The following is a 12,564-nucleotide window of genomic DNA, read 5'->3' as shown; positions in this document are numbered from 1 at the left end:
TTTTGAAGCTTCAAACTAATGTCAAACCCATACTATGATATATGGTTGGAAAGCTCTGAATGTCTACTTTCAAATGCCGTTGGAAGTGCATCATTTGAAGCTCTAGAACTCAAGATATACTCCATGGAAGAGAGTAAGGTCCGGCTGCCAGGGTTGCCAGCGTTTTTGGCAAACACTCCTTCTTCTCAGCACGTTGGCAACGTGCTAGCCCCTGCCCCCTTGCTCCATGCTTGCTTCCTGGCGTTGGCAACGTGGTTGGCACCAAGACTTGGCGTTGGCAACTTGATTGGCGCCTTGATTGGCGTTGGCAACTTGGTTGGTGCCTTGATTGGCGTTGGCAACTTGGTTGGCGCCCAAGACTTGGTGCCTAGCCAAGCAACCATTCCTGGCGTTGCCTTAGAACACGCCCATGGTTTCTAGCTCAACAACGTGCTCGAGCTTCCCCTTTGGTGCCAAAGTTACTTGCCTCTTGACGTTATTGCCAAGCACTCAAGTAGAAGTGCAAGTTGGCAACGTGCAAACTCCTCTAGGATCACTCTCCAGGGCTGCTAGCGTTATCATCAAACACGCCAGTGGTAGCCCAAGTTAGCAACGTGCTCTTCATTCCCAAGGTTGCCTAGCTTGCTTGTATGATGCGCACATTGGCGTTAGCAACGCCTTTCTAGAGTTGGAAACGCCCTTGGTGACTTCCTTCTTGCTCCAGGGCTCTTTGCTTCACCTATCATCAACCAAACACATGCATCAAAGCCTTGCTAAATCACAAGATTTTGCATCATTCATAACATCAAACAATTCTTGCATAAATCTCATGAAAATGCACATATTTAACAATGTTTGATTGAATCAAGGCATGCATACAATTCTCATCCAAATACTTGCTTATTGCCTAAGAAAATGCATGAAACCGACCTAAAGCATACAAAAATGGCTAGTAAAACTAGCAAGGATGCCCTGGCATCAAGTCTCTACACATGAAAACTTCAATGCTCAGCCCAAGCACACACCAAGTGGGCCCGGACGTAGATTTTTATGTCATTTACTCATCTTTGTAAACCCTAAGCTACTAGTTCTCTACAAATAGGACCTTTTACTATTGTATTTTCATCTTGGTTCTTCTGGTTCCCTCTCTGGGGCCGAAGCCAATGATCACCATTATCACTTATGTATTTTCAACGGTGGAGTTTCTATACACCATAGATTAAGGTGTGGAGCTCTGCTGTACCTCGAGTATTAATGCAATTACTATTGTTATTCTATTCAATTCAGCTTATTCTTGTTCTAAGATATCACTTATTCCTCAACTTGATGAATGTGATGATCCGTGACACTCATCATCATTCTCACCTATGAACGTGTTCCTGACAACCACCTCCGTTCTACCTTAGATTGAGTGGGTATCTCTTGGATCCCTTGATCGGAATCTTCGTGGTATAAGCTAGAATTGATGGCGGCATTCAAGAGAATCTGGAAGGTCTAAACCTTGTTTGTGGTATTCTGAGTAGGATTCAAGGATTGAATGACTGTGACGAGCTTCAAACTCACGATTGTGGGGCGTTAGTGACAGACGCAAAAGAATCACTAGATTCTATTCCGACATGATCGAGAACCGACAGCTGAATAGCCGTGCTGTGACAGAGCGCGTTGAACATTTTTACTGAGAGGACGGGACTGTAGCCACTGACAACGGTGATGCCCAACATAGAGTTTGCCATGGAAAGGAGTAAGAAGGATTGGATGAAGACAGTAGGAAAGCTAATAAACCCATATTTCATGAGTTCTTTTGTGCTTAATTTGAGTGATTTATATAATCCTTCACCTACTTATTCACATTAATTGCATGGTTTTACTTTCCCTTCCTTATTATGTCATATTGTGAAAAACATGTTTCCTAAGCTTTGAAAATTAATTATTTTAATTACCTTTATTTCCATTCGATGCCGTGATTAGTGTGTTGAGTAGTTTCAGATTTTCTAAGGCAGAATGACTTAAAGGATGAAAAAGGAAACATACTAAAAGGAAAGGAGAAAGCAAAACGGAGCTTTAAGGAAACTAGTATCCACGCGATCGCATGGACGACGCGATCGCGTGCCAAGCACGAATCAGCAGCGACGCGGCCGCATAACTGACGCGACCGCGTGCCTTAAGCAGAACGCACATGATGCGGTCGCATGACTGACGCGACCGCGTGGCAAGGAAAAGCTTCGAATGACGCGACCGCGTGACCCACGCGGACGCGTGACAGAGGCCACGCACCAAAAAATTACAGAACACGCCCCAGCGAGTTCTAAAACCCTTTTTGGCCCAAATCCAAGCCCAGACAACATAGACCAGGGGTTATGAAGTGAGGGAATGCATCCATTCAGGTGGCGGGCATAATTTTAGTTTTCAATGATTTAGATTTAGTCTAGAGAGAGGTTCTCTCTCTCTCTTTTAGGATTTAGGATTTCTTCTTGTTTCAAGAGTAACTCTGGATCCAGGTTTTAAATGTTCTTTTATTTTAGTTCTATAATTATTTATTCCAGCATTTGAATTGATCATTTACTTTTATAATTTAATTTATGAATTATTCCATGTTACAGATAATTATTTAAATTAATGGTATTGAGGCATTTTCAGTTTATTATTACTCTTGTTAATTTATGGTTATCATTGTTTACGATTTGAGAATATTTTTATTATTCCAGCAATTTTACTTTTTCCCCTTTTGGTTCTGATTAAGAATTTAGTAACTCAACAGTTGTTGAACTCAACGTAATTAATAATCGTTATCTTGCTAATTGAGCTGAACCTAAATAATCCCAACCTTTTCTTAGAAAATAATTAGGATTCAAAGGTCAATTTAATTAGTCCCTTGACTTCCTTTGCCCTGGTAAAGGTTGACCAAGTGGAGTTTAGATTCAACTTTTATTATAGTTGAGAGAGATAACTAAGTTAGACCTCTAAATTCCCTTATCTTGCCAAAAGTTATTTTACAGTTATTATTTATTTTTAATTGCCATTTAATTCACTCATCATTTAAATTACTTGCTTCTCACCTTCTAAACCCCGATTACAACCTTTATAACCAATAATAAGAACATACTTCCTCGCAGTTCCTTGAGAAGACGACCCGAGGTTTGAATACTCGGTTAACAATTTCTAAAGGGGTTTGTTACTTGTGACACTGATGAGTGGATAATTTATACGCTTTTTGGCATTGTTTTTAGGTAGTTTTTAGTAAGTTTAAGCTACTTTTAGGGATGTTTTCATTAGTTTTTATGTTAAATTCATATTTCTGGACTTTACTATGAGTTTGTGTGTTCTTCTGTGATTTTAGGTAATTTCTGGCTGAAATTGAGGGACTTGAGCAAAACTCTGAAAAAGGCTGACAAAAGGACTGCTGATGCTGTTGGAATCTGACCTCCCTGCACTCAAAATGGATTTTCTGGAGCTACAGAACTCCAAATGGCGCGCTCTCAATGGCGTTTGAAAGTAGACATCCAGAGCTTTTCAGCAATATATAATAGTCCATACTTTATTCGAAAATTGACGATGTAACTTGGCGTTGAATGCCAAGTACATGCTGCTGTCTGGAGTTAAACGCCAGAAAAACGTCATGATCCGGAGTTGAACGCCCAAAACACGTTATAACTTGGAGTTCAACTCCAAGAAAAGCCTCAGCTCGTGGATAGATCAAGCTCAGCCCAAACATACACCAAGTGGGCCCCGGAAGTAGATTTATGCATCAATTACTTACTCATGTAAACCCTAGGAGCTAGTTTATTATAAATAGAACTTTTTACTATCATAATCGCATCCGGGATTGGATTTTGAATCCTGTGATCATGTTTTAGGGGCTGGCCATTCGGCCATGCCTGAACCTTTCACTTATGTATTTTCAACGGTGGAGTTTCTGCACACCATAGATTAAGGGTGTGGAGCTCTGCTGTACCTCAAGTTTCAATACAATTATTATTACTTTCTATTCAATTCTCTTTTATTCTTATTCCAAGATATACGTTACACAACACTTTGATGAATGTGATGATCCGTGACACTCATCATCATTCTCACCTATGAACGCGCGTGATTGACAACCACTTCCGTTCTACCTTAGGCCGGGCGCATATCTCTTAGATTCCCCAACAAAATCTTCGTGGTATAAGTTAGATAGATGGCGGCATTCATGAGGATCCGAAAAGTCTAAACCTTGTCTATGGTATTCCGAGTAGGATTCTGGGATTGAATGACTGTGACGAGCTTCAAACTCCTGAAGGCTGGGCGTGATGACAAACGCAAAAGAATCAAGGGATTCTATTCCAACCTGATTGAGAACCGACAGATGATTAGCCGTGCTGTGACAGAGCATAGGACCATTTTCACTGAGAGGATGAGATGTAGCCATTGACAACGGTGATGCCCTACATACAGCTAGCCATGGAAAGGAGTAAGAAGGATTGGATGAATGCAATAAGAAAGTAAAGATCCAAAAGGAGTACAGCATCTCCATATGCCTATCTGAAATTCCCACTATTGATTTACATAAGTATATCTATCCCTTTTTATTTTATTTATCTTTATTTATCCAATCTAATCATATTTGACTTTATGATTCCACTTAACTGGGATTTACAAGATGACCATAGCTTGCTTCATACCAACAATCTCCGTGGGATCGACCCTTACTCACGTAAGATATTACTTGGACGACCCAGTGCACTTGCTGGTTAGTTGTGCGAAGTTGTGAACCATGGAATTGACACCAAGTTTTTGGCGCCATTGCCAAGGAAAGAAAAAGCAATGAATTTTACAAAATGCAATAACATATGAATCACAATTTCGTGCACCAAGTTTTTGGCACCGTTGCCGGGGATTGTTCGAGTATGGACAACTGATTGTTCATCTTGTTGCTCAGATTAGGAAATTTTCTTTTCAAAAATCTTTTTCAAAATTTTTTTTTCTTTTTCGTTTTTTCCAAAAATATTTTCAAAAAAATCAATAAAAATCCAAAAAAAATTAGAAAATCATAAAAACCAAAAATATTTTGTGTTTCTTGTTCGAGTCTTGAGTCAAATTTTATGTTTGGTGTCAATTGCATGCTTTAAAAATTTTTTCTTGCATTTTTCGAAAATTCCATGCATTCATAGTGTTCTTCATGATCTTCAAGTTGTTCTTGATAAGTCTTCTTGTTTGATCTTGATGTTTTCTTGTTTTGTGTTGTTTGTTGTTTTTCATGTGCATTTTTCGTTTGTTAGAGTCCATGCATTAAAGATTTCTAAGTTTGGTGTCTTGCATGTTTTTTTTGCATCAAAAATTTTTCAAAAATATGTTCTTGATGTTCATCATGATCTTCAAAGTGTTCTTGGTGTTCATCTTGACATTCATAGTGTTCTTGCATGCATCATATATTTGATCCAAAATTTTCATGTTTTGGGTCATTTGTGTGATTTTCTCTATCATAATTAAAAATTCAAAAATCAAAAAAATATCTTTTCCTTATTTTTCTCCAAATTTTTGAAAATTTGAGTTGACTTAGTCAAAATTTTTTTAAATTAGTTATTTCTTACAAGTCAAGTCAAATTTTCAAATTTAAAAATCTTATCTTTTCAAAATCTTTTTCAAAAATCATATCTTTTTCAATTTTTCTTTTTTTCGAAAATTTCAAAAACCTTTTTCAAAATATTTTTCAAAATATTTTTCTTATCTTTTACATCATATTTTCGAAAATATAATCAATAATTAATGTTTTGATTCAAAAATTTGAAGTTTGTTACTTTCTTGCTAATAAAGGTTCAATCTTTAAGTTCTAGAATCTTATCTTGTAGTTTCTTGTTAGTGAAGTAAATAATTTCAAATTTTTAAATTAAATCTTTTTTATCTCTTATCTTATCTTTTTCAAAAAAATAAAAAAAAATTTATCTTTTTATCTTATCTTTTTTTGATTTCAAAATATCTTATCTAAACTTCTTATCTTCTTATCTTTTCAAATTTGATTTCAAATCTTTTTCAATCAACTAACTAACTTGTTGTTTGTTTCTTATCTTTTTCAAAAATACCTAACTACTTTTCCCTCTCTAATTTTCGAAAATATCTCACCTCTTTTTCAAAAATTCTTTTTGTTTTAAATTTTAATTTTAATCTTATCTTATCTTTAATTTTCAAAAATTACTAACCCCTTTTTCAAAATTATTTTCAAAAATTCTCCCTCTCTTTTCTTATTTTATTTAATTAATTATTTACTAACACTTATCTTCACTTCTCTTCATCTAAAAATCCGAACCATTCTCCTTTCCTTATCCTCTTTCTTTTTCTACTAACATAAAGGAATCTCTATACTGTAACATAGAAGATTCCTCTTCCTTTTCTTTTTCTCTTCTCTTTCATATGAGCAGGAATAAAGAAAAAGGCACTCTTGTTGAAGCAAGGAAGAGACATAGAGGAGCTCAAAGAGCACCATTGGTTCTTCAAGAAGGCGCCACCCTCACTAAGGTGGACTCATTCCTTGGTCTTATTTTCTCTACTTTTTCAGTTTTTATGCTTCATGTCTATCTAATGTTTGTGTCTTTATTACATGATCATTAGTAGTTAGTAACTATGTCTTAAAGCTATGAATAAATTCCATTAATCCTTCACCTCTCTTAAATGAAAAATGTTTTAATTCAAAAGAACAAGAAGTACATGAATTTCGAATTTATCCTTGAATTTAATTTAATTATATTGATGTGGTGACAATACTTTTGTTTTCTGAATGAATGCTTGAACAATGCATATTTTTGATCTTGTTGTTTATGAATGTTAAAATTGTTGGCTCTTGAAAGAATGATAAACAAAGAAAAATGTTATTGATAATCTGAAAAATCATAAAATTGATTCTTGAAGCAAGAAAAAGCAGTGAAAAAGCAAAAGCTTGTGAAAAAAAGAAAAAAAAAGAAGTGGCGAAAAAAAAAATAGAAAAAAAAGAAAAAGCAAGCAGAAAAAGCCAATAGCCCTTAAAACCAAAAGGCAAGGGTAAAAAGGATCCAAGGCTTTGAGCATCAATGGATAGGAGGGCCCAAGGAAATTAAATCCAGGCCTAAGCGGCTAAATCAAGCAGTCCTTAACCATGTGCTTGTGTCATGAAGGTCCAAGTGAAAAGCTTGAGACTGAGTGGTTAAAGTCGTGAACCAAAGCAAAAAAGAGTGTGCTTAAGAGCTCTGGACACCTCTAACTGGGGACTCTAGCAAAGCTGAGTCACAATCTGAAAAGGTTCACCCAGTCATGTGTCTGTGGCATTTGTGTATCCGGTGGTAATACTGGAAAACAAAATGCTTAGGGCCACGGCCAAGACTCATAAGTAGCTGTGTTCAAGAATCAACATGCTTAACTAGGAAATTCAATAACACTATCCGATATTCTAAGTTCCTAGAGAAGCCAACCATTCTAAACTTCAAAGGAAAAAGTGAGATGCCAAAACTGTTCAGAAGCAAAAAGCTACAAGTCCCGCTCATCTAATTAGAATTAATATTCATTGATATTTTGAAATTTATAGTATATTCTCTTCTTTTTATCCTAATTGATTTTCAGTTGCTTGGGGACAAGCAACAATTTAAGTTTGGTGTTGTGATGAGCGGATAATTTATACGCTTTTTGGCATTGTTTTTAGGTAGTTTTTAGTAAGTTTAAGCTACTTTTAGGGATGTTTTCATTAGTTTTTATGTTAAATTCACATTTCTGGACTTTACTATGAGTTTGTGTGTTCTTCTGTGATTTTAGGTAATTTCTGGCTGAAATTGAGGGACTTAAGCAAAACTCTGAAAAAGGCTGACAAAAGGAGTGCTGATGCTGTTGGAATCTGACCTCCCTACACTCAAAATAGATTTTCTGGTTCTAAAGAACTCCAAATGGCGCGCTCTCAACGGCGTTGGAAAGTAGACATCCAGAGCTTTCCAGCAATATATAATAGTCCATACTTTATTCGGAAATTGACGACGTAACTTGGCGTTGAACGCCAAGTACATGCTGTTGTCTGGAGTTAAACGCCAGAAAAACGTCATGATCCAGAGTTGAACGCCCAAAACACGTTATAACTTGGAGTTCAACTCCAAGAAAAGCCTCAGCTCGTGGATAGATCAAGCTCAGCCCAAACATACACCAAGTGGCCCCCGGAAGTAGATTTATGCATCAATTACTTACTCATGTAAACCCTAGGAGCTAGTTTATTATAAATAGAACTTTTTACTATCATAATCGCATCCGGGATTGGATTTTGAATCCTGTGATCATGTTTTGGGGGCTGGCCATTCGGCCATGCCTGAACCTTTCACTTATGTATTTTCAACGGTGGAGTTTCTGCACACCATAGATTAAGGGTGTGGAGCTCTGCTGTACCTCAAGTTTCAATACAATTATTATTACTTTCTATTCAATTCTCTTTTATTCTTATTCCAAGATATACGTTACACAACACTTTGATGAATGTGATGATCCGTGACACTCATCATCATTCTCACCTATGAACGCGCGTGATTGACAACCACTTCCGTTCTACCTTAGGCCGGGCGCATATCTCTTAGATTCCCCAACAAAATCTTCGTGGTATAAGTTAGATAGATGGCGGCATTCATGAGGATCCGAAAAGTCTAAACCTTGTCTATGGTATTCCGAGTAGGATTCTGGGATTGAATGACTGTGACGAGCTTCAAACTCCTGAAGGCTGGGCGTGATGACAAACGCAAAAGAATCAAGGGATTCTATTCCAACCTGATTGAGAACCGACAGATGATTAGCCGTGCTGTGACAGAGCATAGGACCATTTTCACTGAGAGGATGGGATGTAGCCATTGACAACGGTGATGCCCTACATACAGCTAGCCATGGAAAGGAGTAAGAAGGATTGGATGAATGCAATAAGAAAGTAAAGATCCAAGAGGAGTACAGCATCTCCATATGCCTATCTGAAATTCCCACTATTGATTTACATAAGTATTTCTATCCCTTTTTATTTTATTTATCTTTATTTATCCAATCTAATCACATTTGACCTTATGATTCCACTTAACTGGGATTTTCAAGATGACCATAGCTTGCTTCATACCAACAATCTCCGTGGGATCGACCCTTACTCACGTAAGGTATTACTTGGACGACCCAGTGCACTTGCTGGTTAGTTTTGCGAAGTTGTGAACCATGGCATTGACACCAAGTTTTTGGCGCCATTGCCAGGGAAAGAAAAAGCAATGAATTTTACAAAATGCAATAACATATGAATCACAATTTCGTGCACCAGACACCCAAAACGTTTGTATGAAAGGACTTTTGAAGGTTTAGAAACTATACTTGCAACGAGGATTTATCCGCAAATTTCTAGACCACGCAAAAGTCCTCTCATCAAAAGCAGAGAGATGGAAGGGACAAAGCATCTCCATACGCTTATCTGAAGTTCTCACTAATGAATTACATAAGTATCTCTATCCTTATTTTATGTTTTATTTAACTTTTAATCATTAATCCTCCATAACCATTTGAATCCGCCTGACTGAGATTTACAAGATGACCATAGCTTGCTTCATACCAACAATCTCCGTGGGATCGACCCTTACTCGCGTAAGGTTTATTACTTGGACGACCCAGTGCACTTGCTGGTTAGTTGTGCGAAGTATTGATAAAGAGTTGAGATTGCAATTCAGCGTACCATGTTGATGGCGCCATTGATGATCACAATTTTGTGCACCAGTACCCACCAGACATGTTCAATAAATGGGTGCAACTACACATTTTCTATGAGGGTCTTTTTTATGAATCAAAGAAGGCAGTAGTCCACTCATCCGGGAGATCTCTAGACAAGAAAAAGACCATCGAAGAAGCCATAGATGTCATCGAGACTGTAGCTGAGAATGACTACTTCTATGCTTCTAAAAGGAGCAACACTCGAGGAGTGATGGAGCTAAACCATATGGATGCACTGCTGGCTCAAAACAAGATGATCACCAAGTAGTTAGCTGACCATACCAAGAAGATGGAAGGGAACCAAGTTGCAGCTGTCACCACTTCATCATCAGCTCAAGAAGGAGTAAATACAGAGGAAGAGAGTGATTGGGAACAAGTCAACTATATTGGGAACTCACCTAGGCAGGCCCATGACCTATACTCCAAAACTTATAATCCTGGTTGGAAGAACCACCCAAACTTTGGGTGGGAAAATCAACAAGATCAAGGCCAGGATCAGAGACATCACAACCCCAATAACAATGTAACTCACCAGCATTCCACACAAAGATCATATCAACACCCACCCAATAGTACCTCTCAACATCCACATCAAAACCAAAATGGTCCTTCTCACCCCTCCAACCTCAATTCACTATCACCATCCGAAGATAGACTCTCCAGAATTGAGACTCTACTTGAAGGTATATGCAAGGAAGTCCAAGACAATAGAGTGTTCAAGGATGAAGTGCGAGCTAATATCAAAAACCAGGGAGACACCATCAAGAGGCTGGAGTCTCAAGTGGGATATCTCTCTCAGCAGATTCCCAAGCATACTGATAGCTTCCCACGTGACACAGAGAAAAACCCAAGAGGTGAAGCAAAGAAGGTAAGATGGAAGGAATGCAAGATGGTCACTATAAGTGATGAGGGGAGTGTGGAAGAACTGACCAAACCATTAGAACACTCTCAAGATATTCCAGTATAGAAACAAGAAAAGAGTGACCAAGAAACCAACCCTACACAAAGGAAGAAGCCAAGGGAGAAGGAGATTCTGAACCCATATGCACCTTTTCCCCAAAGACTCAAGGGGGTGTAGAAAGGAGAATGTACTTGATAAACTCCTATTTTATGATTCATCTTGTGCTTAAATTGAGTGTTTTTATCAACTCTTCACCCACTTATTCATATGAATTTGCATGGTTTTACAATCCCTTCCTTATGATATGACATATGGGAAAACATGTTTCCTATACTTTAAAAATATTAAATTTAATTATCCTTTATTACCATTCGATGCCATGATTTGTGTGTTGAGTAATTTCAGGTTTTATAGGGCAGGAATGACTTAAAGGATGGAAAGGAAACATACAAAAATGGAAGAAAAGCACAAAATAGAGTTATTGAAGAAACTGGCAGCGACGTGTCCCCGTGGACGACGCGAACGCGTGCTTTGCGAAAAGTGGCATCTGCACGAATGCGTGCATGGTGTGAACACGTGGCTCATGCGAAACACAGATGACACAGACGTGTGACTGACGCAACTGTGTGGAAGAGCAACACTCCAGATGATGCGACCGCATGACCCACGCGGGCGCGTGACGTGCGCGATCTGCAGAAATTGCAGAAGTCGGCCCCAGCAACTGCTGGATCCTTTTTGGTCCAGATCCAAGCCCAGAGAACACAAATTAAAGGCTATAAATTGAGGAATCCAACCATTCATCAATATACATGATACAACTTTCATACACACAATTTTAGGTTTTAGATGTAGTTTTTAGAGAGAGAGGCTCTCTCCTCTCTCTTAGGATTTAGGATTAGGATTAGGATTTAGGATTTCTATTAGGATTAGGCTATGATTTCTTCATATCAGGTTCAATGTTCCTTTACTTTAATTCCTTTTATGCTTTTATTTATTCCAATGCTTTCATTTGTATTTGATTCATGTTGCCAAATTGGCTTATGAACTTTTCATGTTAGGATTTTCTTAACTAATATAATTTGAGGTATTTTCAGATACATGATTTTAATTTAGCTTTCTACATTTTTGGCTTTGGTTGATTAATTGGTAACTCTTGAGTTGTCAAACTCATCGTGATTGATAATTGTTATCTTTGCTAATTGATTTAGATTCCTATAACTCTAGTCTTTCCTTAGGAGTTGACTAGGACTTTAGGTGTTAAATTGATTTGTCCACTTGACTTACCTTCATAGTTAGAGGTTGACTGAGTGGGAGCAAAATATGATTCTCATCACCATTGATAAGGATAACTAGGATAGGACTTCTAGTTTTCACACCTTGTCAAGAGTTTTCTTTGCTATTGATTAAATTCCCTGCAATCTATTTTTCTTATTCAATCTTTCAAAAACCCAAAAATACTGTATTCCATAACCAATAATAAATCATACTTCCCTGCAATTCCTTGAGAAGATGACCCGAGGTTTGAATACTTCGGTTTATAAATTTTATTGGGTTTGTTACTTGTGACAACCAAACGTTTGTACGAAAGGATTTTCTATTGGTTTAAAAGCTATACTTACAACGCGATTATATTTGTGAATTTCTTTACCAACAGGAAATCCGATCGTCAAAATGGCGCCGTTGCCGGGGAATTGCAAACGTGTGCTTATTATTAGTTATTGTAAATATTTTTCTTTTACTTGTTTATTTGTTTTTATTCTCCCTTCTTAATTCTAACAACTACTATGAGTTCTCACCCCTCTCACTTTGAGTTTGGTTCTAATTTTGTTGATAGGAATGAGAGCTATAACATGAATATGCATCAAGGTCTAAGCAATCAAAGATGGATGGAGCCAAGAGGATATGATCAACCCTTTAGGCAACAACACCTTCCAAGATATCATGGACAAGGACCATTCTACAATGCATACCAAGCTGAT

The sequence above is a fragment of the Arachis stenosperma genome, chromosome 1, assembly GCF_014773155.1.
Source record: "Arachis stenosperma cultivar V10309 chromosome 1, arast.V10309.gnm1.PFL2, whole genome shotgun sequence".
Taxonomy (NCBI): domain Eukaryota; kingdom Viridiplantae; phylum Streptophyta; class Magnoliopsida; order Fabales; family Fabaceae; genus Arachis; species Arachis stenosperma.
This window is presented reverse-complemented; position numbering follows the sequence as displayed.